The sequence below is a fragment of the Phyllostomus discolor genome, chromosome 9 (assembly GCF_004126475.2).
Source record: "Phyllostomus discolor isolate MPI-MPIP mPhyDis1 chromosome 9, mPhyDis1.pri.v3, whole genome shotgun sequence".
NCBI lineage: Eukaryota > Metazoa > Chordata > Mammalia > Chiroptera > Phyllostomidae > Phyllostomus > Phyllostomus discolor.
In genome coordinates this window covers 92,699,539-92,727,513 of record NC_040911.2, presented here as the reverse complement: position 1 = coordinate 92,727,513, position 27,975 = coordinate 92,699,539, and the positions used below count along the sequence as shown (strand labels likewise).

Sequence of the window (27,975 nt, the reverse complement as noted above, 5' to 3'; positions counted from 1 at the left end):
GTTCCCCCAGAGCGGGGGCCTGGGTTGCCTCCCAGTCACCCTCACCTCATAGAACCACCCGCCCCACTTTCACTCGTGAAGCTCTGGGCGTAGTTCCTCGGACTGTAAATCAGGATTTGGGCCTCGGGATCCTAGACTGCACCACTGGACTAAGTACCTGATGATTTGTTGTTCGAAACCCCTCCACCCGTCTGCACTCCCAGAGTCCAGAGTTGAGGTTGAGCCTTCCTGTATGCCCACAACTCCGCCTCTCTAGCGCTGTCTAGGGCTGTCTAGCTTCCTTAGATTCTTGCCGGTCTACTGACAGGTGCCGGGTGAGGACTCAGAAGAACTCACAGGGCGGGACGTTGGTGTGGTCAAAGCTCCCCAGGAAGGGACGATAAGGTGGCAGGCTCACACGCGGAAAGATTCAAGCAAACACAGCTTACCTGGTTTCTTTCTATGGTCTTTACCCTCACTGGCCGAAAGGGAGGGAATGCAGACCCCTGTCTACCCACCTTCTGTTTCTCAGGTGGGTCGGGCCGACCTTCTTCCCACCTGCGCCCCCCCCCCCCCACCACCAAGGGGACTGTGTCATCCATTGGTGCTGCCTGCGCATCTCTGTGCAAGCTGCAGGCGTGGTCAGAGAGGGCAGCCGGCTGGAAGCATCCACAGGGCCGGCAGCGTGCATCAGAAGGCAGCCAAGCCCTCAGCGTTGGCTCATTGCAGAGGAAGGCAGCTACTGATCCTGGCACATCTCAGTGCTGTGTCCTGTGCACCTTCCCGTTGTTCACCTGCTGCAAAGCTGCTGCCCTCTGTTTATAGATGGAACTGAGGCTGACAGGGGAGGACACGTGCCTGCCCGTATAGAAGCAGGGAATCTGGGACAATGACAGCAAACATAGAGAGAGGGTTGTCCATGACCCAGATAGGCTTGAGGCACCTTATACAGAGTGAAGTGTCTATCCTTCTCAGCAACCCCTTGAGGTGAGCGCTGTTATGATCACCCCCCTTTTATAGCTGAGGTGACAGAGGCATCAGGAGGTAACTTCCCCAAGGCGGCACGGTTAGGAACAGCAGAGCCAAGGATACCACCCAGATGTCATTCTCTTAATCACGTGCCCACCCGTATCCCAGGCAGTGCCCACTCAACGCCAGACGCGCTGCCTTCATGTCCCGGCCCCATCCTACGCCGGGTTCACAAGGAGAGAACGGACTGAAAGGCAGCAGGTGCCTTGTCCGCTCCCCCTGTGGCTTTGTAAAAGCAGATCGAGGGTAGAGAGCTGGCAGTCCACCCACGTTTGATTACCCAGTCCTGCAGAGGAACACTGAGTGGAACAGGCCAGCCCGAATTCCTCTGCTTGATTTTCTGGAATCAAATTAGGCTGGTGAATAGGCCAGCGGCGTTTTCATCAATTTCTCAGCCTTCCCTTGGAACCGAGCCTGCTTTCCTTGGCCTCCCGCAATGCTGCCCGCTGTTTACTGAGCAAACCGGCAGCCAGAACCAAGCCCACTTTAGCAATGCAGCAGGGCAATGTGGTGGAGAGAAGATTACAGGTATTAGAGGCCATTTAGGATCATTTAGAATCGAGCTGTTTTCTGAGCAGGCAATTAATCCAGTTGCATTAAAGAGAGCTTCTGGGGCCTCTGTACCTCTCCCATATTGAGAGGTGGGATTTCAGAGGCTGCTGGCAATGATTCTGTAGCTAGCTCTGGGGCGCGGTGGGGCATCTTTTCGTGTGGGGAGGGTGTGAGGGGCCTCTCCCCCGCCAGAACAGTAGGTCCGCTTTCAGAAGGAGAAGGTTGAAAGGATCGGGTTGGTACCTGGAGCCCAGGGCTGGCCAACCCTAGGTACCTCCTGGGGTCTCACACCAAAAGTCGGGGCGGGGGCTGGTATCAGGTCTGGGGAGATGGCCGGGGACCCAAAGCACCAAATGTACTTTCTCAGGGCCTTCTCCTTCACTTAAGATGGAAGTGGACACGGCTGGCTGTAGCCTTTCTCTAGGAGGATGTGACTGAGTCCCTGAAGGACTTGAGGGTTGTGCCATTGACTGAAAGCCTGCCATGGGCTGAGCGTTTGTGCGCCACCGTAGCAGCCTCAAACGCAGTCCTGTCGGGTAGAGACTGCAGAAAGGAAGCTGAGGCTCAACGAGCTTAGTGAACTTGGGACTTGAACCCATGAACCCAAGCTATACTCACATCCACGGGCCCATATCCCGAAGGCTTCATTCCCGTCCCGAACATGAAACAGGCAAAGAGAGACACAGCACGGTCTCCTCGCTCTCCCACAGCCTTGCCTGCCCCCACACCAAGTGAGGCCCCTGTCACTCTATCACCACGGCCCACACGATGATTGTAATACATCGTTCGTCTGGGCGTCTCCCTCACCAAGCTCCCGTGAGGACAGGGGCCCCGGCAGCCCGCCCTCCTAGCCCCAGCATCGGGCAGAGAGAAAAGGCTCTGCTTCCCAGCTCACACGGGCTTGGTCGAGTCTTTTCCCTTTTCTCTATCTCGATTTTCCTTTCAGCGAAATGAGAGGGCTAGACTCCATGCTGAGGTGGGGGGCGCCCTCTCTCTGACACACTGTGAAGCTATGCACTTGCAGGACTGTTGGAAGAGAGCCAACATCTATCCAACGTGAAAACGGTCTCGTCTTACAGTGAGTTCCCAGTACTCCCCCGGGGGCACTGGGAACCCTTTCTCCTGCCGTTTCTTCTCGTGCACGCGGCGTGATTCCGGAGCACCTACCCGTGGTCTGATTTCCTTCGACAGCTGCTCGTTCTCACGGTTGGCTGTCCTCCAAAATGAAAGTGCCAGGAGCAGGAATCAAGCGGGCCTGGTAGCCAAGAGGCATGTGATGTGTATTTACTGAATTAGGGGCTGATAATGGCTGTTAGCTTTCTTATCAACGCCCCCCTCCCCCCTGCACAGTGAGTCAGGCCCGTCTACTACCCCAAAGTAAAGACAATAATCAGTAAGATGGTAATTAATTTATAGAGACCGCTCTTCTTTCCCAATGTCTGGCGATGCCCTTTTGACTATTTATAATCCCTTTTATCAAAGTAAATAGACTGCCCTTTATTAACCCTCACCCATAGGTCAATTTTCAATTTTCTATTATCTTTGTACACTAATTGCAAAATGCTAATAACATTTCAGAGCGTCTTAGCCTCGCTTACACAGAGAAAGCTTAACGCCAGAAGAAAACCACTGTTGGTTACTTCAGCACATATTAATGCCTCCCTAACCTTCAGATTTGAAGTTCCCAACTTTCCTACGTTCCCAAATGGTACTTCCAGCCCAAAGGTGGGTCAAGTTTTCGTGCCACCCACAGGTGGCGGTAGGACTTACACTCGGCCACTTTGGTCTTAGGGATTAACTAGTCTGGTGTTCCGTCAGCTGTTTCCTGTGTTTTGTGTTCGGGTTGAAGGGTGGGGGGCACTGTGCTGGGCACCGTGTCACAGGGAAGATTCTAGGGCCATGTTTCTCCAAGTGTGTTCCAGGGATCATGGGTATCCAATAGATCTTCTGTGTTAGTTTGAAAGCTAGCACTTGGGTCCTACCCCAGCCGTGTCTAATGAGAAGTAGTGTCTCTGGGTGCCGGACTTGCGTTACTCTAATGCAAGTGATGGAGTCCCATCTTTCATTCCCCGTCCAGCCGGCCTCAGTGGATAGATGGGGTGATGACTGGACAAGCCAGTGGGTCAAAGAGAAGCCTCGGTCCGCAGAAGCACAGGCCCGCTGGGACAGCACAGGCTCTCTCGCAAACCTGAAGGGGAAGGCAAGACAACACGGCGCCCAGGGCTTCCCCTTCCCTGTAAGCAGCCTGGTTAACTCCTCTTCTCCCCTTAAGTCTCATCCCCATGGTCTCCTTCTCTTCAAAGTCTTCCCACTCGACTCCGCACTGCTTACAGATGGAGCCATGTTGCGTTAGCGCCTGGCTTGCAGCGGCCACGTGGCATCTCGGGAATGGATGGGCAGCTGGATGAGTGAGAGAAGGCTCCTAGGTGTGCGGGGTGGGCCCTCGGATTCTGTAAAAGAGGGTGGTCCTCAAACACGTGCTCTTCCTCTAAAATTATTATCTGATCTTGCTTCAGTGAACCATTTCTAATTTTTCATTGGATCTGTGAAAATGACCACATCAGCCTATATACAAGCCTGTTCTTTCCTCCACACAGATTTGCCTCCACACAGAAATCAATTAATAGCTAGAACAGGCAAACAGCAAGTCCACAGCCTCATAGTCTCATCCAGTATCAACATGGCTCCGACTGAACAAACAGCCTTGATTTGCTCGTGGACCATGAAGGCTTCTAGCCAATATCAGGAGAAGAAGTGGAGTTACTGTGATGGCCCACAGCCAGGGAGGGATGGGAGGGCAGATAAGCCATTTCATAGTAGCTCAGGTACTAATATTTCAATAAAAAGTCCATCCCTTGCCCAAATGACAAACCCATTAAAATCATCTGTTGGCCCTAAATTGCTACTCAGGAGTGAAGGTGATTTTTTCCAAGATTTTAGATTTTACTTTGAGCTGGGCGCCTAGGGGACGTGTCCAAACTGGATAACGAGTGCTGTCGGCATTAGGGTGTGTCTGCTGTCATCCCCCGGCCACAGGTCTGGGTGTGCCTGTCTGACGGCTGTCAGAGAGCGCACGGGACATCAGGGTGCGTGCTTTCGTGTTATCTGCTCAGGATTTTTATCCCCAAGATGCCCTATCTTACCTAGGCCAGACAGATCTTTTAAGTGCCATTTTGGGTGGAGTTCTTCTTTTCCCTTTTTTTTTTTTTGAATCAGTGAGTATAACCCACTAGCCTTTACTGAGGACCCACAAAGTGTCGTGCGCTGTGCTGACACTGTCTAACTGCATCTCCCAGGTAAGGAAACTGGATGAGAGTCATGCGAGTCACCTGGAGCAAGTAAATCTGGAATGAAAAAGGTTGTTCTTTTCCACAGATTGGATTTTATAACCTCACCTAACTTCTTTCTGCGGGAGCTAGGCCTGGCAGGAAGCACACCAGAATTCAAAAGGACAGTTGTGACAAGACGATGAGTGACAGGACCATAGATGGAGAGTAGCCAGGTTCTATTTTTTTTTTTTAACAATCAGGGCCCAAGGCCAACAGGTTAGATGTACTAAGTGCAAGAGCCGCATTGTTTAAAGAATGAGACCATCCCAGAAAATTCCATAACATGTGGCCACAGCTCTGTAATGTAGAAGTAGACATATCTAAGACACTCTCCAGCCATAAAATGCAATTGATTTTTATATCTGTGTGTTTATATTTTAGGAGTTTTAAGCTGTGATCTTATGAGAAATCTGACAACAAACTTGTTTTAGTGACTACACAGAGTTTGCATATAATTGTAAGAAGGGCCACTTGCAGCATTACTATTCATGAGGCTGAAACTCGCAGCCACATGTGACAGACACACGAGTCATCTGAGACCCAGATACCCGGGGTGTCAGCAGTGGAAAGGGACACAACCACTTCCTTGGATCCAAGAAAGTGGGTTTGAGTTTAAGCTCTTGCCTTTGACATGACAAATGCTTGGTCATCCACATGTTCATCCACCAGACACACACTTTCTGGATATCTGCCCTTTGCCAGGCATCGTGGCAGTTTGGGCACACAGTAGTGGACACTAATACAAACACCTCGATGCTGTGAGCATGGATACCACAGAGTTGCTTGGTCTGTTTTGAGGTCGATGACTACCACCCAAACATATGAAATTTGGGTTGGGTTCTGAGGGTGAGTAAGCATTAAAAGGCAAGATGGGAGGGAGAGATATTCTAGGCAAAAGGACCTAAATATGCAGAGGCTCCAGGGCTGGCAGAAGGATGACACATTCCAAGAACAATATAGCAAGGCCATTCTGAAGCATGGCTCCAAGTCAGAGGGGCCCACAGAGCCAGACCATGGACCTACTATCCCACGTTAAGAATTTTGCTTCTAACCAAAGTATGAGGGAAATCACTTATGAATTTTAAGCCAGAGATGGACATAGTTTTATATTTCAAAATATGCTATATTCTACCAGCTAGAACTTGAAATTCATTTTTCCATAGAAATAACTTAATACATGGTAGTTCTGTGAAGCCAGAATAATGCTATTAGCACAATGTACCCAGCTAAATAGCCTATAGAAAAGCTGGCCTTGGCTTCCAACTACCATTTATAACTTAGTTTCTACAAGAAAATGCATTCCAGATTGCAGACAACCTAATTACAAATGACATTTTGGGGGACAGCCTATAATCTACTTTAGACTTGTGAAAAACCTCCAATGTTTTCCATATCCAAGGTTGTTAAGAAAGGTGGGGAACAGACTTTTGATGTTGAGATGGCAGAACAAAGATCCTCTGCCCCCTTCTGCTCCCCAAAATCAACTCTCCATGAAAGAAAGAAATATCAGAAGAAAAGGAGCTGCAAGCACAGTTGTAAAACAAGGGAGAATACCTCGTGCTGGGCAGTGGCTGTGAGCCAGGAAGGGCTGCAGTGTGTGTGCGTGAGGGGAGTGGTCAGGGGCAGAGAGAGGGTGCTTGTGGCTGCAGGTCTCATATGATGTCAGCAGAGCGGCTTATGAAGTTCGTAGGAGTGTAAGCTAAGGGTTAAAACCAGTAATCCCTTTGATGCATGTTAGGAATCTGAGTACAGAGGGGTGGGGCAATCCCTGGACACGACTTGGCACCCCAGAGAAGCAATGAGAGAACACTTGGATGAAGAACCAAGTAGGCAGCCCGTTGGGGCATCAGGGCAGCACAGACTAAACTTCAAGTCACTGATCTTGGCTAGGTCAAGTAATTTACCTACACACCCAACACTTTGCACCATAGGGGATTTTACTATGAATTAGGGAGAATACCTATTCGCTTAGAACATGGCCCTGCCCCACGCCTGATAAAAGCTTCTACAAATAGCTAGTGGAAGTCAACTCAAAGATTGGTAATAACAATTATTTTTAAAAGGAACCAGTACAGATTCTATACAAAGATAATACAATAAAACTGAGGAAAGTAATGGGGAGAATGTAAGTAAACACGCACACACACACAGTTAGAAAGTGTATTACTACAGATAAAATGAAAATTAGGACCACAGGTATCACCAGTAATTTAAGAAGAAAAGTAAGCAATTACCTCTTTATACCAAAACTCAATACAAAGGAAGATCCAGCAGGGGACAGGGCATGATCTTGCCTGCATTGGAATGAGGTGGTAGAACAGAACAAAACCGTTGCGGAAGTGAAGGAGCCCTACTTGAAGCATTAAGAAGGAAAAGGAGCAGTCCTAAAAATATTAAAGAGTACGAGTAACAGCGGGGAAAACAACATGGAAATCGATGAAACGCTGAAAAGCATTAGAGGGAAAACAATCCACGTGGAAGAGAAAGGAGATCCACTAGATAGATCGTTGGTGGCACCAAGGAAGCAAACTGAAGAAATATAATAGGAAAAAATTAAAAGACAGAAGCCAAAAATGCGGTGCAGGAATTACAGAAGACTCAGATCTAAAGAATGAAAGGTCACACTATGTTCTAGGGAAACATTTTCCAGACTATTCAAAACAAAGATGTATTGAAGCAAAACCAGTGGATTTAAATTCTGCACAAAGAGCCATTTGTTGGTACAAGCAAAGATTTCAAGTGGACTCTAAAAGAAAAAGGCTTTTCCATCACATCATTAAATGCTAAATTACAGCAAGATAATATCTTTAAACGTTTCAGAGCAACACAGTTGGGTCCTCAAAATCTATAACCAGCCAAACCTCCATTTACATAGAAATGCAAGAGGCAGGACAATATTGAACACACGATTCCAGGAGCACCGTCGCCATTAACGTTTCTCATTAAATTATTGGAGGATAAACTTCAGCAAACAACAGATAACTAGACTCAGTGTTCTCTGCCTAGCCCTTGTGCTGTAACTTCTTCATGCAAAAAAAAAAAAAACCCCAAAATTCTCGACTCTTGCAATTCAAGTAACAGAAATGGAAATGTGGTAATTACCCTACTGACTTACACAATGACCAATATCGAAAATAAGGTATTCTTAAAATATGCCCCATAACAATTACCTATTTGCTGGCAAATCACAAGTGTGCTTTTAAGTGAATAAGGAAGTTGTGTAATTAAAGGCAATATTCAGGGACAGAGTGAAAAGACAGCCAAGAACAGAGTAATAAGTAAATGGAAAGCACTGCTTGCCCTGTGGGGATTTCTCAGTTTAAGAAGAAATGCCAACAACCTAGAGGCTGAATTTCCATAGCCACAGGAAGAGTTAGAAGTAAGGCCCTGCCTTCAATAAAGCTAACATGCTTGAAATGGTCTACCCTCAGCAAACAGCCAAACAGAGGGGGAACAACATTTAAAGTATTTAAAAAAATAAAAGATGGGGTAAGGGATCGAGAGAGCCCCACATGTTGACAAGGCATCATATAAAAAGAATCAAATATCATTTAGAGATGAAGTTGCAAAATCAGTGGACATGTAATGAAGGAAATGAGACATGCATGAGAGGTGAATCCGTGACTCAGAAGATAGAAATAAACGGACAACCCAAAACGTACCCAGGAGACAGAAAAGGCCAACATGGACAGGGTGAAGCACATGATGAGGGAGCCTCGTGTGCAAATTCCGTAGCCAGAGTCTGGGCAAAGGCCGTGTCCAAAGAGAAACGGCAAGGACTTCTGGAACCGACGGAAGATGATGCTCGGTTTCAAGAAGCCCAGTTAATCCTAAGAAGGATACATTTTAACAACAGAATAAAAAGGCATTTAGCCTTATTATAGAAAATTTTAGAGAGCCATGGACTAAGGTCTGCAAATGAGGTGGGAAAAATAAATAGACCGCTATATTATGGAATGGCCAGTCAAAGCCACTGGCATCAGTGGAAGCCAAAACAACAAAAAATCTGCAAAGTTCAGAGGCAGAGAGGAAAAAAGTCCTTTATTTGTATACATGAAAAAAATCTCCATAGAGGGAAGTCAAAAGGGTTTTTTAGTTCAGGAAAGAGAAAGTCAATCTACCCTATAATAAAGGGTTATATACAAGAAAGAAAGGTGAGCAAAGACAGTAAATAGAACAGAAAATCTAATTAAAGAGTGTATGAAAAATAATAATGTTCAACTTTGTGCATGTGTTGAAAACATGATATAACTATTAGATAGTAATATGCAGACTGGGAGGGAGGTAATTGCTATAAGGTGTTCTGGCATCCTTGGCTTATTTGGAAAGTGGGGTCTGATACTATTTAGATGTTATATAAAATAGGCATAATACAAAATTTAACCAAAAGATACAGATAAATATCCAAAACAGTAGAAAGAAAATTGAATTAAAGAGAGGCTAAGAAAATTGTTTAGAAGTTTTGGGACAAAGTAAAATACAAAATATTATAGAGAGCAGATAACATTTATCAGTAACCCTAATAGATGTCTATGTTATTGTACTAAACTCATCAGTTAGAAGAGAAATTGTCAGATTAAGTTGTTTAGAAAAGAAAAAGAAAAAGCAACATACTAGAAAATGACACTGGTGGCTTAGTGTTTGGATTTTCCCAAATCCCTCACACAGACAAAGAATGCGAAACAGCAAAACAAAAACCCATGGATAATATTTACAAAATACCTAGGTGACGAGCCATTCTCATGAATTACAAATTATGAGTAGGGAGGATCAAACCTCTGACAAGCAGGATATAGGCAAAAAAAGCTTCTGGACTTTAAAAGTAAAAAATAAATTCTTGTACTTCCAGGCAAAAAGGAACTAAATCCTTTATAAAGGAACAACAGTCCGATTATTATCAGACCAACATCTACAAAACCTACGTGGTATCAGGAGAGGAAGAAGAAGAAAGCAGTGAGGAATATATGGATTTCAAAATCAAAAATAGCCAACAGGTACCCACCGGAAAGGTTGAAAATCACACTGAGAATAGTAGCTGGATGCTGAGAGTGATCTTGGACACTCCGATGGCAGATGAAAATAAAGGTCAGCGGTCAAGTGTGAAGTGTCTGGGGCAGATGGGACCATGAACTCTTGGAAGTAACCAGCCCAAGCTCCCTCCCAGAAATAAGTACTGGAATTAAGAATCTAAATGGAGCAGCACAGAGACAACAGTGACAGGAAATTGAAGGTCCAGATAAAAGAGTGGAAGGAAAGCAGAGTTGGGGAACCTCAGAAAGTAAGGCATGGGACTTGAACGTGATACACACACAGCCAAAGGGAGAGCTCGGTGGAGTCAGAACTTCAATGTTAAACTGTATCCTTGTTTAAATGTTCAGGAAAACTAATTTCACATCAGAGAGAGGACAGGAAATGATTGTCATCGGAACACATACAAAGAAGTCGCAAGAAAAAGAACAGCATCCACCAAGACGATAAAAGCGTGCCAGGTAATGTGGCTGCAAGTCAGGCGAAAACAATAACACCCTGTTTCAAAAAGTGCCGAAGACAATAAGAAAATGGCATGAGACATGAAAGAACAGTGAACGTCTGGATTAGAAAAGCCAAGAATGAGGTCAAAGGATTCAGGAAATAATTGGAAATGTAAGAAAATGTATTTCAAACGTGAAGACTAAACTCGAAGTGACCCGAGAGTAATCAGCACAACAGAGAGTGCCTGGAGAAAGACAAGCTGAAAGGGGGGAGCTTTTGCAAAAGAAAGCAATAGTGGATTAAAGAGAAAATGACAAAGCTAGAGGACAGGATGAGATCATCGTAGCTACAGTACAGCCCCCAAAGAAGAAATCCAAATATCAAAAATTGCAGTTCAAAGAAAACTTTCTGAAATAACAAAACAACTAAAAATTACATACTGGAACAGCCAGCACTGCGATATATTGTAGTAATTTTTTTTTTACTTTGAAATAAAAAATAATTTTACCTGCTTCTGTTACAGAACAACAAGGAGGGGGGCCTGGGACAATATACTGTTACCAAAAGGAACCCCACCCCCCCCAGGTTCGTTATGTCCACCACCAGAGGAAAGATGTCTCTCAAGGCCAGAGATTCGTGAAAAGGAAAGGAAATGTGTACTTAATGCTGTACAAACTTAAAGTAGTGACCTAATGTCTTCATCAAAATCCCAAAGTCCCTTAAAACACACACAGTCCTTCCTTCCCCCCTTTCCCAGTCTGGGGTACTGTATCTCAGGAAAAGAAATAGAAGTCCATCACTCAGGCAGCCCCCAGTTCTTCCCAGCAATCTGTCTCAGCTGGCAGGCCTCCCTTGGTTGCCGGCACCATCAGCTGTGTTGCCGGGATCTCTGCTAAAGCTGGGTCGTGGTTCCCCTTTCTAAAGCTGTGGGGGTCCCCACTCTGGCAAAGCCGCATGGTTCTCTCTACCAGGGCCAAGGGAGTCCCCACTCTGCTAAACACCAAGTGGTTCTCTCTCCACTATGGCTGCCGAGTTCAGGTTTAAATCCCCACGCCAATCTTCCTCTGCAGCACCATTTCTGACTCCTTCTACAATCAGTTACACCTGCCAGCACTTTCAAAGCCTTCTAGCTTTACTGGGTTGCCATCATGAGTCTGGGCAGGCATGGCCCCATGTCATGGAGCCAATCTTCTCCAAGCTCCCATGCAGGCACTGTAACTCGGGGGACCTGCCTCCCAGTTACATCTTGGTGGGGAAGTTACTTCCATTCCCCTGGCTCAGAGCATGGCCACAGCTATTTAACATATCCATGTAAACAGTTAAAGGTTATAGATATGTTAAATGACCACACCAGAGGTTAGCTGCAAAGCTGTTGCTATGCAAAACAGCTTTCAATGGCCCTGCTCCATGTGTCCCTCCCTCCAACCCACACCTGTGGCGGGGGGGCATCCTAATATTTCCTGAACACCTTGAGTTCTGGACCCCATTTCAAATCCTTATTTGGGGCCCCCCTCTTGGCTGCACCCTGTTACAATCCCTCCTTTCAGATATACACCCCCTTTATAATCTTATAAAGGACAATGGAGGAAGGTCTCATCTTGTAACTGCTTCCTGCTAGACATGGACGTTGTCCTACCTACCCGTGGCTCAGGGGTGCCCTGAAAGGGGTTGGGGGATGCAGCATGGAGGGAGTCCTTCCTGTAAGGGGAAGGACCTTACAGAATCCTGGTCACTTGGCTGTCACCAGAAAGTCGCAGGCTTGGTGCCCAAAGGCTGGCATTACTGGACCGTTGGCATGACCCTTGTCATGTTCTGGAGGTGACAGATTCGGAAAGAGTTGGAAGGCACAATTAAATCATTACCACTAAATGACAAAGGCAGGGACTTAAGTAAAGAATGGCTTATCTGGAGGAAGGTGTACAAGGCATGCTATACCTATCCAAAACTCTTGTGGCCCACTATACTTCACTTGAGCTTAGGGGAATATATTAGGATTTTCCTCCTTTCAGATATCTGGCCCCTTTCTGTCTAAGCCATCAAGACAGAAAAGGGAAAATCAGTTCTAAAGTGAAGCCCACAGATCACCCGAACACTTCACCAACCCAACCATTTAGTTCAGCCAAACTGTTGAGTTTCAGGGGGCAATGATGAAAATGGGCTCCTTAAGTGAGGCCTTTATTGCAACCAATCACTCAGGTAGTGAAGTCATAGGCATACATCCTATGAAAACAGAAGAATACACAGGTTAAATTCACACAACAATCCCCAAACCAGTCTGTGTGCCAGTGAGACTGTCTTTTGGGAAGACATTCAGTTGCAAAGCCCTTCTTGCAATGACATTTAGCAATGGAAATTTGACAGGTCCTCCATACCTGTAAATTGTACATCTTTGGTGATATTACAAACCCAATATCATCTTTCACATGAAAATAAACTTTCAAGACAGTTAGCTACACCATTCTGATATCCAATACTGAGCATTGTGATTTTCCTTGAACCACAATTTTTCTCCTTAAGATCACCCTCACTGTTATTAAAAGGACTACTTTGAGTCCTGCTTTTGATTTTGACTGTTTGTTTGCATAAACACACCAAGAGCAGCCTGGATCACTTATGATCATTAAGTCTGCTTTGCTGGAACTCACACAGGGAACCTTTAGATTGACTTCTCAGTCCACCCCTTGGGGCACAGAAGCAGAGCCACACATCTGCCATCTGGCTTCGCCTGTACTGGTTGTTTCACTCAAATCCTTGAGGCTTCCATTGTGCCTACAGGTTCCTTTTTAGCCATCTTTCAGGAAAGCAACCTTCATTCCTCCCCTGGAAAGACTGTCATGAACCTCACAACCAACCAGGTTGTCTCGTGGGCTTACACTAGTTTAGCAAGTCAATCCCAGTTCCTCAGGGCTTTCTGGTGACGACCAGAACCATACACGCCTCCTTCAGACGTGACATTCCAGTCAAAGTCTTGGTTAACAAAACCACTATTCACGACTGGTCTTATTGGATTTATGCAAAGAAACCTTATGTCTTCACTCACTCCTTCAGAATGCCAAATTCTGGAGGGATCAGGTAGGGAGAAAAATACAAAGCATGAAGGAAAATCCTTTCCCTTCTGATATCCACCAGGCTTCTCAAAACTTTCACTTCCACAGACCTTCTGCAACATTCACAAACTCTCTAATCTTTCTTTCATACACCTTCTTCATTTACATATCTTATACTTTCCCATTTACTTTCCTAGAGTGTGACGTTTCAACCTTCCCTGGAATCCTCCATTTCCTTTTCAGAGAAGATACAGAGCAAAATCCAAAACACAGAGTTCCAGAACAATACACAGGTATAGGCATTCTCTTGCACCAGTGCGTCCATCGGTGCCTGGCAGAGACACCCTCCCTCAGGCCCGGTCTCATGGCAGAGACATGCCCCCTTTGCCTCTGGCTGAAACACTCATCAGCCCCAAATGACCCTTCCTGGGTCCCGAATGGCAAAGGCATCCTCCCCAACCGGTTACAGGTGACCTTTCCTAGGTCTTACAATACAGATTTCTGATCAGAAACAAAACCAATGTGAGAAATTTGCTCTTTTCCCACAAAACTAGAAAACAAGTAGTTGAAGTTTCCTTTACTCCAGGTTTAAAACTTCCACATCCTTTACACATAATTTTACTCATCCAGGTTTAACCATCAATCTCTCTTAATCCTGGTTCCTTTCCCACACTGGGAAGGACCATACTCAAACTCAGCATGTGGCAGCCAAAAGTCCCTGGCACTACAGGTACCTTCCACTAAAAGTCCCTAGACTCACAGGGACATCCTGCAGCTTTCTGAAGCTCAGACCCTGCAAACCCCCTATAGGTCAGATGTTCACCCTTGGACCTCAGTTCATGACCTTCAGAACCAGAGCCATTCTATCAGAACCAGTTACACAGAGAACCTGACTGAGGCAATGCCCACACAGCAACAGCACACAGCCCATAATCTGAAGAGAACCCTTAGCCACCACCTTGCCCAGTTCCAAGACTGCGGGACTCTCGCGTGACCCATCATCCAAGATGGCAGCACCCATGCACACTGGGTCATCCAAGACGGTGACACCCACGCATGCTCAGTTCTCCGTGGTGGGGCAGTCACGTGGCTCATCCTCCATTTTACCAAAAATGGTGGTGCACCCACATGGCTTGCAGTCTAATCCCCACCATACGTACACGGCCGGCTTACAGAGCCTAGGGGTTTGCTTCCTCCCCACACCTGAGGACAGGTTACCTTCGTGTCACCTGGGCTCACCAAAACTGTAAGTGAGCAGACAGGGGCCACCTGGGAGCAGCATACTAACCAAACCATTATCCACAGCTCCATTATTCCAAAACGGTGGTCAGACACCAGTTTTCAACCAAACCGTTTTCACGTCTCTGCTCCCTCCCCGTTTTGTTTTCTTTCCACCTTTCCAGGCGTGATAGGCGGCTGATGCCCTCAGGAGGGGTGCAGAGAAATTCTTGAGACTGGGAAAACTCCGAAGTCTCACTCTCGCACCTCTCACACCTGAGGGGGTCGGTCTGCCACGGACAATTATGGTCCCGGGGGTGTCGCCAGAAACTGTTACAGAACAACAAGGGCGGGGGGGCTGGGGCGATATACTATTACCCGAAAGGAACCCCCCAGGTTCGTTATGTCTGCTGCCAGAGGAAAGACATCTCTCAAGGCCAGAGATTCATGAAAAGGACAGGAAATGTGTATTGAATGCTGTACAAACTTAAAGTTGTGACCTAATGTCTTCATCAAAACCCAAAGCCCCTTAATATACACACAGTCCTTCCTTCTCCCTTTGCCCAGTCTGGGGTACCGTATCTCAGGAAAAGAAATAGAAGTCCTTGGCTCAGGCAGTCCCCGGCTCTTCCCAGCAATTTGTGCTCAGCTGGTAGGCCTCCCTTGGTTCCCAGCACCATCAGCTGTGTTGCCGGGATCCGCAGCTAAAGCTGGGTGGTGGTTCCCCCTTCTAAAGCTGTGGGGGTCCCTACTCTGGCAAACACAAGGTTCTCTCTACACTGCCCCAGCCACGTGTTCCTCTCTCCCAGGGCTGAGGGAGTCCCCACTCTGCTAAAGACCAAGTGGTTCCCTCTCCACTATGGCTGCAGAGTCCAGGTTTAAATCCCCACGCCAATCTTCCTCTGCAGCGCCATTTCCGACTCCTCCTACAATCAGTTACACCTGCCAGCACTCATATCCTTCCAGCTTCACTGGGCTGCCATCGTGAGTCTAGGCAGGCATGGCCCCACGTCATGGAGCCAGTCTTCTTAAAGCTCCCACACAGGCGCTGTAACTCCGGGGACCTGCCTCCCAGTTACATCTTGGTGGGGAAGTTACTTCCATCCCCCTGGCTCTGAGCATGGCCACAGCTATTTAACATGTCCATGTAACCAGTTAAAGGTTATAGATATGTTAAATGACCACACCAGAGGTTAGCTGCAAAGCTGTTGCTATGCAAAACAGCTCTCAATGGCCCTGCTCCATGTGTCCCTCCCCACAACCCACACCTGTGGGGGGGACATCCTAATATTTCCTGAACACCTTGAGTTCTGGACCTCATTTCAAATCCCTATTTGGGGTCCCCCCTCTTGGCTGTACCCTGTTACACTTCCAGGCAAAATGGCTAAGACATATATAAAGAAAAGAAAATCAGAATATGATGAGACTTTTTGAGAGCAATGTTTTGTGCCAGAAGAAAATGGAACCATATCCTCGTGACACTGAAATAAAGAGTGAGCCAAGCACTTTATATGCAGCCAGACTGACCTTCCAGCATCCACACTGCAGACAAATTGCTATCAACATGCAAGAATTAGGAAATATTGTTCTTTCGGGTTGTTCCTGAAGATTCGACTGAAGAATAAGCTTAAGTCAACCAATGTGGTTAAAGAGACATCAACATAAGAGCTGATGGAAGACATTAAATAAATATTTACATGAATGGAAGAAGTATAATATTAAGTGGCTATGTGTCCTCTGTACATGCAGTACAGTATTTAAGATGCAGAGGTGTGCAAAGAGCATGGATAAGGAAGTCGTACTGCTTTAATAATCCAATTAGAAGAGTGAGCACTGGTGTCATGGTGTTATCCTGAGAGTGTTAAATACACAACATGGAAAAGGGCACACGAGAGATTATCTGATGATCTGTTTTACTTTTGCCCCTTGAGAACCAGGGTCCTTGGTGAAGACAGGCATGCAGACGTAAGATAGAAGAGATGAAGTAAAAACCTTGTAGCCCTGCGTTTGAATCCGAAGTGTTAGTGTGAGTTCAAGAGATCGTTTATCTCAAGTTCACATGAAGTGGCCAGAATCGGTAAGGCAGGAATGAACAAAGCCGGTTTGGGATTGGAGGTCTCGAAATGAATTGACAGACTAGATACATAGGCAGGCATGTGTGTATGCGTGGGTCAGTATACATACAGGTATTTCCAAGCTGTGTCTGCTGAGGAGACCTAGATGCAATGACAACTAGTTGACTTCAGAGTGGGAACAGGGAAAACACAGGATGAAACCAGGACAGTGAGCACCCAGTGTTCTAGCAGAGAAACCGCACTGGAGGGTACGGGCGTGTCCAATGCAGTGGGGAGACTCTGGGGTCGGAGGGACTCTGGGCGTATCTTCCAGGACAGGTGGACAAACAGAAACTCACCGCACTGTGGTGTTTGGGGATGGATATTTGGAAGATGAAGCTATGAAGAAAATCAGAAATTGATTAAAATAAAAGTCAGGGTACTGGTTACTTTTTCAAGAAAAGAAAGAGGGTTTGTGACTAGACAGGGCTTCTGGGGTGAGTGCAAATTTTATTTGTTCACCCAAGTGTCAATGTCAAGGACATTTGCTTTGTAAGTGTTTATTTCACTCTCTATTTGTTGTATTCAGTTGTTGATTTCTCATACGTTTTACAATAAAAATACTCGTTGTTCTTTAAGCTACATACTCTTTAAGAAACACCTGCCAAACATAAGGAGAAGAGACTGGAAGTACAGATGAGAAAATGGACACAATTTTTTAAGTAAAATGAAATATTATGGTCAAAAATTAGCCAGAAGATGTTAGGCAAAAAAAAAAAAAAGCAGTATTATAAAAACAAGGCAATTATGTGATGATGAAAGGACAAATTCACTAGGCAAGTAATAATCCTAGCACCAAATCAGCTTGCATAAAACATAGGAAACAAAACTTGACTGTACTAGAAAGAAAATGTTTGAATGTGCCACCGTAGTGGGATATTTTACACACATCTCAGTAATTGGTGAATCCAGCAGAGAAGCCATTACTGAGGGTTTAAAAGATTTAAATAACAAAATTAATAAGTTCAAACAGAAATATAAAGAATCCTACATTTGGAAATGATACACATATTCTTTTCAAGCACATATGGAAAATGTGTAACACTGATCAAACAAGAATGCAACAAACATTAAAGCCTAATACAAACTCACATATTTAGAAATGAGAAAGAAGTCAACAACAAAGGATATAACCCTATATAAATACAGATACATAAATATCTTTTGAAATTCCAAATAACCATTTATAGATTAACAATAACATTGTACTAAAATATCCCCACTTGCTATAAATAAAAACCACTGTAAACATTTGTATACAGGTTTTTGTGTAGTGTTCATGCAGAAATTTTCATTTGCATGTTACTACAGCTTCATTCTTAATAGCTGAACAGTGGAAACACCTGCCTGTCCTTCAAGGGGTAAGTGGTTGAACACTGTGGTACCCGTGTACCATGGAATACTATTCAGCAATAATAGAGAATGAACTCTTGATACACGCAGCAACCTGGATGTCTCCAGGGAATCAGGCCCAAGTGAAAAAAAATCCAGTCCTAAAAGGTTACATATTCTATGATTCCATGTACATAACACTCTACAAAAGGTAAAAGTTTTTCAATGGAAAACAGGTTAGATGTTGCCAAGATTCAGAAGGGAATAGGGTGGGAGGGAAGGGAGTGTTGCTACCAGAGAGCAGCGTGGGGTGCCCATCTCAGTGGTGATGGAATCGTCCTGGATCTTCACCGTATCCCTGTCGAAAACCCGCAGTGATACCGTGTGAAAGCTTTGCATGATGTGAAACTGGGGACAGGGCTACATAAAGGGTACTTGGTATCTCTCTGTATTTTTTCTTAAATTGCATGTAAATCTACAATTATCTCAGAATTTCAACATTTGATAGAAAACACATTTAACAGTATAGATCAGCGATTTTCACCTGGCGTGCCACCAGAATTTTTAAAACATGCAATACCTGCCCACTTAGAGGCAATGACCTCTTTTTTCCCTTAGATCATTAAAAAAAAAATGACAGCAGCCAACCCCAAAATGGCCATCTGGTGTGAAGGAATCAAAATTACACCTTTTTTTTTTAATTTTTGGTCAGATCATCAAAAATTATACGATTTCTTTGGTGTGCTGCAGAGTTTTAGTAATTAGTTTATACGTGCCACAAGATGGGGAAGGTTGAACATCGCTGCTGTAGATGAAAGCATTCGGGGTACACTGAAAGCAAGATTTGTAGTCTTTTTTTAGTGAGTGTTTTTATCTTCTAATCCTGATTTTTAAAAGGGCTGAAACTTAGCTAGTCTTTCAAGCTAATGAGCAAGAAAAATAAACTATTAAACAAATTCAAAGGAAAAAAAAAAGAACAGAGATACTCTACATAGGGATGGGAATTAACGAAACAGAAAAACGAAGACCTCAAGGAAGACGAGCCAAGCCGAGAGGGAGAAATCGGAGACACGCACACAGAGCACGTTAAAGGAAACGACGCTTAATCTACAGATTTGGCAGAATTTAAAATATAAGGGGATATTATGGATTACCTCATTTAAATACATTTTAAAACTTAGACAAAATGGACAATTTTCAAGAGAAATAAAACACCAAGATTCACTCAAAAGAGAAGTACCTAGCTAGACTGCATTAATTGTGACCATCAGAGAACTCTAGACAGAAAACACACACAAAAAATAGTAAAAATATATCCAGAAAAGAGGTGCAAAATTATCCAAGAGAAGCACTTTTCCAACTCAATTTCCCTTTTTTAATCTAGCTATACACTATTTAGAGGGGGTCAGGATTTAAAACAGAAGATTATTGAAAAGACAAATGTGTGGGAGAGGGTGTGTCAGGAAACACTACGTAAAAGAAAGCTTATCTTTTCAGCGATAAATATAACCATTATACACTGACACACGTTTGCTTCACCTTAAAGACATAACCTATTATAACTGAGTATGCCACTACTAATGTGGCTTTAAAAACGTGAAGCAAATGTTGGAACTACAAGGAGAGCGTGACAAATACACCGCTGTTGTGGGCAATGTCAGCGCGTGATACTTTAATCTGAATAAAAGTGTTAGTATGAAGCTTGAACAACACAATTACTAAGTACCATGAATGGAGTCTACATAGTCTTTTCAAGCATTCCTACAAATTTATTTTAAAAATAACCATATATTGGACATGAATCAATTCTTAACACCATCTGTATCATACAGACTGCATTCTTGATTATAAAGTAATTAACAGAAAATCAATAAAAAACTTTGTAAGTACTATATAGGAACTTAAATTGCCATTAAGTTACTCAGGAGTCAAAGAAAAAATCACAATGAAAATTGGAAAATAAGACTGTATGATAATGAAAATATTATAAATCAAATTGCATGAAATACAATTAAAGCAGCACTTAGGGAAAAATTTAAGCAATAAAATATTTATGTTCACAAAGACTTAAAGGTGAAGTGTAATGGACTAAGTATCCCACTTCAAAGTTAGATAATCAAAGAATATGGAAAGGAGGCAATTAGTAGAGTCAAAGCAGAAATTAAATGGGGTACAAATGTACAGTAAATAAAGATCGACAGAGTGAAAGTTAATTCTTTAATAAAAGCTGAAGTAATTGATAAAACTTTGCCATGATTAAGTGAGAAAAACATAGACGACACAAATAAGCTATACTACATATGAAAAAGAAGACAATATAAATGCATAGATTATATAAAAGATAATGTTATAACCTTTAAGCTAATTAGTCTGAAACATTAGGTGAAATGGACACATTTTTAAAAAATATATATAAACTGAAGAAAAATAGAAAATCTAAATAGCTCTGAAAATCTGAAATAATTAACTTTATAATCACTAGTTATCAATCTTCCCATAAAGCAAATAGGTCCAAATGATTTAATGGGAAAGTTTTATCAAACATTTAAGGAATAGGAAATTTTGATCTTACAGAGAAAAGAAATAGCAGAAACTTTTCCCAACTGATTTTGCATGGCAATTACAAACTTTATGCCCAAAGTAGATAAATACATGAGAAAAAAATTACAGCTTAATTGGTTCACATTTAGAAACCAGAAATGCATTAGCACAAATTCATCAGAGCCAGCCATATACAAAAATAACATGATGACCAAGGTAAGCTCATTTTCATAATATTAGCTTATTATGGATAAAATGTTGAAGTAAATGTAAGAATTTGCCAAAGTTTCTGTGAATCAATATTGAAATGTCAAGAACAGGTTGCATTCTAACTAGGACTCTTCCACACTGCAAATCTATCATAAATTGCTACAACCACTTTGGAAAACCAGAATCATGTGGCAGGATCTTTTAAAGCTAAACATGTGCATGGCCAGCAGATCCACTCCTGGGAAGACACCGACAGGAACGAGAGGGTGGGTGCACAGAAGGTCACCCTCAGAAATGTTCTTGGCAGCCAGAGTCCCCAAACTGGAAACAATGTAAAAATCTATCAACATTAGGATGCATCAATGATAGTCTATTTACAAACCGTGTATCTATACATAAAAGAAAATGAGCACTCTCTCACCACCCTCCACATGGAGGTATCTCACAAACACATAACATCAAGAAAAACAGTTGCTAGACATAGAAGACATTCCGTATGATCCCATAAGGGTCAGAAAGACGCAGTACGGGTTTGCGGTAAAAGGGGTCAGCATAGTGGTGATGTTTATACGGGGCAGTCACCAGTTGGGGGGCCGGTCTTCCATCATCGTGATGTTTGGTTCTTGAGCTGGTGCTAATTACGTGAGTGTGCGCTCTTTGAAAATTCATACAGCCGTGCACCTCTGACTCGTGCGCTGTTCTGCACAACACACTTCAATACAAAGCTTATGAAACCAGTTTCGTTTCTGTGCCCCAGACTCAAATAGAAAAGGCACTCAAAAATGATAATACTTACAATAAATTAATAACTTTCTAAGGCCAAACAACATTTGTACAGGATTCTTATGAAGAAAATCATAGTTTGTATTGAAAGACATTGAACATAACCTAAGTAAATAGAGATATGTAATTGGATAGAAAGACTCAATATGTCCAAGATATCAGTTCTTCCCAAACTAATCTATGGAATCAATGGCAATTAAAATAAAAATCCCAGTGCACCTCGACACGTGCATTCTTTAATATGTACAGAGGAGGACATCCGAGAGGAGAGAACCATGGAGCGTGTTGCCCTCCCGGTGACGAGGGAACACTATACATTATAGAAATGAGGAATGTGATATTGACACAGGGAAGGATGCATGGAAACTGGTAGGAAGTCCAGAAATAAGCCCACATACGTAGGGAACTGGTTTGTAAAGTGGTAGTGAAAAAAAAAAAACAATATCTAGCAGTGACATAATTGATCATCCACATGGAAAAATTGATCTGAATACTGTCTCTCCTCATGCACAGAATCAATTCCTGACAAGTTAACTCATACTTAGAGTTAAGGAAACCTTTACATTTTAAGAAAATCATAGAGAAAATACTTGATGATGGTGGGTTAGAGAAAGATTTCTGAGAGAGTATACAAATAGCAATGTTGAGAAATTCAAGTCTATTAAAATGTTGAATTCTTGTTTCTCAAAAAGCCATCCCAAATGAGTTGAAAAGATGAGCTGCTCCCTCAGAGAAAATGTACAAAGCCAACAAAAAAGTATTTCGAATGTAAAGGATCTCAGCGAATCAATAAAATTAACGCATTTGGAAAGAAAAGGAAAAATGAACAAAGATGAACATTGAATAATGAACATTTACATCTTTATTTTTACAGAGTGTGCTCCTCTGTTTTAAAAATAAAGATGTAAATCAGAAAAATGAACATTGCATAAAACAAGAATAACCAGAAAGAATTGAAAAAGTGCTCAATTTTTTTAAAAAGCTTTTTTTAAAAAGATTTTATTTATTAATTTTCAGAGAGGGAAGGGAGGGAGAAAGAGAGAGAGAGAGAAACGTCAATTGGGGTTGCTGGGGTCCATGGCCTGCAACCCAGGCATATGCCCTGACTGGGAATCGAACCTGCGACACTTTGGTTCACAGCCTGCGCTCAATCCACTGAGCTACACCAGCCAGGGCTGAAAAAGTGCTCAATTTTATTAAAATCATAGAAATATGTATTAAAAGTACTGTGTGATATGATGTCACATCTGACACGTAAAAAAAGTTACAAAACCTGGTATTGAACGTGAGCACCCATGTGGAGCGGTCGCTGAGACACCGCTGAGGGAGGGACGCACAGGTAAAGCCACCTTACCTGAGAATGGGCGTTGTATTAGAGAGCTGAAGATGGCTGCGTCCTCCATCCTGGCCATTCCATTCTGAACTGGCTAGCCTAGACAAATCCTCATGGATGGACATCATGGATTATGCACACGCTATCTCTTGGCAAACTGGTGTATAAAAGCTAAAAACTGAAAACAATCCGAAGGGTCCATCAGTAGTAAAATGAACAGGTCAGTTTTGACACTTACGCTGAGTGGAATATTACACAGCAGAGAAGATGAACAAGCGGTGATAGCCACCGATTCCGAAGCGGGTGAGTTCCAACGGCGCTGAGAGGCCGATGCACGCCCCAGCGGAGTGTGCGCATTCTGATTCCATGGACATCGAGGGACAACGTCAGTTTGCATGTTTATGCATGGAAGCCATTTTAAAGGATGAGTACAAAATTCGGAAGAGTGTGCTCCTCTGTTTTAAAAATGAAGATGTAAATCTGGGGAGGAACACGGAGACTTCTGAAGTGTTGATCCTGCTCTGTTTCTCAGATTGTTGGTGCTGGGTGTTCTTTCTATGATCATTACCTAAACTTTACACATACCAGCTATATCCCACACTTGGAAATTTAAAAGACTAATAATAATGAGAGGATCCTCTCACATGCCTCTCAGGTAAAAGAGGAAATCAATGCTAAAATTACAGAACACCTAGAAAATTACAATAAAAACAATATATTATCAGAACTGATGGGGTATAGCTAACAGGCACTCATGGATTTAATTTATATTCTTTCATCCTTAACGTGTGTGAATTCAGGACCTAGCTCAAGAAATCATAATTTTTCAACATAATAAACCAAAGGAGGGAGAAGGAAGAAAATGTCCAGAAATTAATACAATAAAAATAAATGGGTGTCTTCAAGGGTCTGGGGAGTAATTGGCACAATGATTGATTTTAAACCTAGGAAACACCACAAAAATCGATAGGAAACAATATCAGCAACAGCAACACAGCGTAATTAAATGGATGAGGTAGATCTAAGGCTGCTGACAGAGCAGAGAACCCACATGCAGAACAGAGTGTAAAATCAGCTTCCATTTGCGTAAAAAAAATAAAAATTTAGAAAGATGTAAATAGAGTTTGTCAGTTTCTGAATAAATAAGGCCTTTACCTTCAGATGACCCAGTAGTCCAGCTCCTGAGTATCCTAGAAAAAAAATGAAAAGTTATGTTTACACAAAAATATATACACAAATGTTTATAGCCACTCTTCCCATAATTCCCCAAAACTGGTCGCCTTCAACAGGTTAATGGACACACTGCTCTACATCCGCAGATTGGAATATTACTGAACAATAAAAAGGAATAAATCGTTGATACATTCCACAACTGGATACATGTCAAAGGCATTATCCTGAGTGAAGGAAGACAGTGTCACAGGGTTATATATTATATGACTTCATTTCTGTGTCTTTCTCTTAAAGACAAAACTAGAGCAACGGGGAGTGAACAGTGGCTGCCAGAGGTTAAGGGGTTGGGGATAGAGGTCGACAGTGACATCAGGACTCTGAGGGGAGAGCACAAGAGCGTTTGGGGTGGGGGGCGAGGGATCAGTTCTGTATCCTGATAGTGGTAGTGAGTACATGAAAAATATAGATATACATATATAGACGTACATTCATAGAATTATAACCCACCAACGAAATATTTTTGTATGATAATTTAAAAAATTATGTGTATAAGATACATATACTTGCGTGCCCTGGCTGGTGTAGCTCAGTGGATTGAGCTCGGGCTGCGAACCAAAGTGTTGCAGGTTCGATTCCCAGTCAGGGCACATGCCTGGATTGCAGGCCATGACCCCCAGCAACTGCACATTAATGTTTCTCTCTCTCTCTCTCTGTCTCCCTCCCTTCCCTCTCTATAAATAAAAAAATAATTTAAAAAATATTTTTAAAAAAACTTCTTTAAGATACATATACTTGCATAAGTACAAACTATCTCTGGAAACTCCCCCCTCCACCCCCCAAATGTTAGGAGTAATTGCCTCCAGGGAGAGAAACAGGGCGGGCAGCTAGCTCAGCTCAGGGGGAGGGGAGGGGCGGAGCCTTTTCCTGCTAATGCTTTGTGCCTCCTGACTATTGTGTCCTGCTCGGCATGCTTTGCACATTTTGAGAGGTGAGGAACACCCTGTATAGAATTAAGTTTTGCTCTAAGTTAAAGGATGGAGGTCACCGTGGAATGGAGGTACTTTCCCGCCATTGGTAGAAACTTGGCCTTGCTTTTCAAAACCAGAGGCCACCCTGCAAAGTCAATGGGTACAGAACTTCTAGACAGAAATATACTTCACTAAGACACCAGTCTCTAAAAAATAGGCTCTTTAGCAGTTTCTGACCATTTGTCACCAAAACCATGGCAGTTACAGCCAAGCCGGGAGTATCTAATCCTGATCTCCGGATGTGTTTTTGCATTCCCCAGTCAGGGGCTGCTCCGGGAACTGTGCTTGCACATTATCAGCTGAGAACTGGTATAATTTTTACTCTCAACTTGTGGATCATCAGTATGTCATTAAAACTATAGATGATAAGTTCTGTCTGAATAAGACACAAGTCTCTGTCCCAGCAGCATTTTAATTCCTCTTGTACTTAAGTGTCACCCTCAGCTTTCCCCGCGACATCTCAGCATTCTTGTCATGCTGGTCCCTGCTGGGGTGGCGTTGTATGAAGTCCCTGATGATTTGCTGAACGGGGAAGGTCTCCGTTCATGCTTTTGCTCACAAATTATTTTAAACTATGGATTTTTCCAGCGCTCTGGCGAGGAATGGGGCTTTCCTCTCATTCATTCTGCAGACAGAATAGAGGGGTACCGTCCCCCACCTGTCTGCAGGGCCCATAGCTCCTGGCCTGGCCTGGCGATTCTGAGGGTTTTCTCTTTATTCTCTTGCTGGCTGCCCCTGGGTTCTGTCTTCCTGTCTTGATTTCTTGCCCAAGGTGATAATGGGAAAGGCTGTTTTACTCCATCCTTTGGGGTTGAAAAATAAGCTTCCTTTGGGGGGATCTGAGTTCCCATGTGCTCCCCATGGAACTTCTTGCATGGCCAGTGAGCACCCTTCCTCCCCCGGCAGGTCTCTATCCTGGGAGCTCCTTTCTTTGTTACTGGTTGTTGTTTTCATTATTAACGGTTTATAGGGTATGAGTTCTTACATGTGGAATGTAAAACTGCAGATGAATTTCAATCTACCAAAGTCTCAGGAATACATTTAAAAAAAAAAAAAACAATCTTGATTACTCAAGAACATAGGCTACATCCAAGCTCTGATCCTAGGGAAGGAAGGGCCCTGGGAATGCACATCAGCCAGGTCAGGGGAATGGGTGTTGGAACGCGACAACGAAGCTCTAGACTTCCTACCCAGCACACCATGCGCCTTAGGGGCCCTTGGACACGATAAAATCTCACTACAAACAGACTGCCTTCTTGTGTCCCTGCTTCATGCCCAGCATGGCATCATACATTCTCTTGTTCTCAAATTCTTGGTCTTTCAGGGTAACGCCATCTTATAGGTGGGGCTCAAAGACCAGGCGACAGGTCCCGCTGCTGTGGAGGAGCTGGATTTCTCATTCCGCAGCCTGTCCACCTTCTTTCCTTACTCAGGGCTGTATCTGCGATGGGAGGGTCCTGGAGCTGCGGTGTCAGGACTGAGTAAAACTACGGAGACCATCCCCACCCCCTCCCCCGCCCCCGGGAAGGAGTCCTTGAAATCCACAGGGTGGACAGTGCTGCGTGTCCTCAGAGACACTTCCCTAAGTGGATGTTCAGTACATAATTACTGAATAAATGAGAGCTGATCGTGCTTTTCTATCCCTTCGGTTACAGCCTCATTGTACAGGGAAGAATGCGAAGGTTCACCGTGGCCTTCAACGATATAATTAGAGAAACTAGACTTTTGTTTTTTTTAATCCTGAACTGTTTGGCAGAGGGAGATACAGTGAGTATGTGTAAAGGTCAATTCTATATCAGACACTGGGAAATGAGCTCATGGAACACCTGACACCACAAGGCAGTTCGACTAGAAATGTAAACTGAGGCGAGGGAGTTTGGAGAGTGCGTGATGGGCAGGCGTTAAACGTGGAACGGCCCGGGTGTCCAGTCCAGAAGCCAAGTCGGCTCAGTAAAAACGGGTGCACGGAACCTGTCGCAGCGGCAGTGACAGCTCACCTGTTTGAAGCAGGGACCCCAGGGGCAGGCTGTCTTGGTGCTGATCCACCTCTGTCACTTACTAGCTGTGACACCACGTGCAGCTTCCTCAACCTCTCTATGATTTCATTTACTCCTCCATAAATGAGGTATAGTCAGAGTCCCTACGCTGGTACGGCTGCATTGAGGATTAAATTAATTAATATTTTAAATCATTTAAAATAGTTCCTGGTTACCTAGTCAAGGCTGTTTAAGTGCTCATTAAATAAGTTACTTTTTAAGCATCTTCCCGACAACTTCATGAGACATCTTATATGCCATTTTACAGATTTACAATTTAGCGCAAGGCATCATGGGATAAGCTGCTTCACACGGCTGGGATTCGAACCCAGTCAGAACTGAGCCCGACTCGGCCCCTACCCTGAGCTAGTCCTGCATGACCCTTGCACTGGAATCCACACCCCAGGCTGCACCTTCCCTCCCAGCACTCGGGCACCATGAAAACAAAGCCACACAAAAATGGCATTTTGAGTGTTATACCTCATTATTGTTTTTGTTTTTGCACATACCTAAAAGCCAAAATTAAAAGGGAAACAGAAAGATACAACACACACACACATGCACACAAAGGGCAATTACTGATTTTATTAAAAACATCTATCACAGAACCACATAACCACGGTTATTTCAGGCCTGGGAATACAATGCACACTATTAAGTCATTTGATGATGGAAGATAAAAAGCATGATTAAATATGTTAATGAAAGTGCCAGGCTGCCTCCTGATGCACGCCACGCTTTGGCCTTGCCGAGGTCGGGCTACCTGTGTGACCTCTTCGTGAACTTGCTCTTCACTGGA

At 43.7% G+C, this 27,975-nt stretch overlaps 1 protein-coding gene and 1 long non-coding RNA gene across 12 annotated transcripts in view; one reads left to right on the top strand and one right to left on the bottom strand.

Annotated features, from left to right (window-relative positions):
• The window catches only part of PTPRT (protein tyrosine phosphatase receptor type T), a 944,823-nt gene that overhangs the window by 548,639 nt on the left and 368,209 nt on the right, over window positions 1–27,975 (top strand). The window lies entirely within an intron of this gene.
• On the bottom strand, window positions 774–12,073 carry LOC118496843. The gene is made up of 3 exons (XR_004899403.1): window positions 11,982–12,073; window positions 1,193–1,195; window positions 774–787 (listed from the first exon to the last, which is right to left on the bottom strand). It is a non-coding gene; the product is annotated as an uncharacterized LOC118496843 (long non-coding RNA).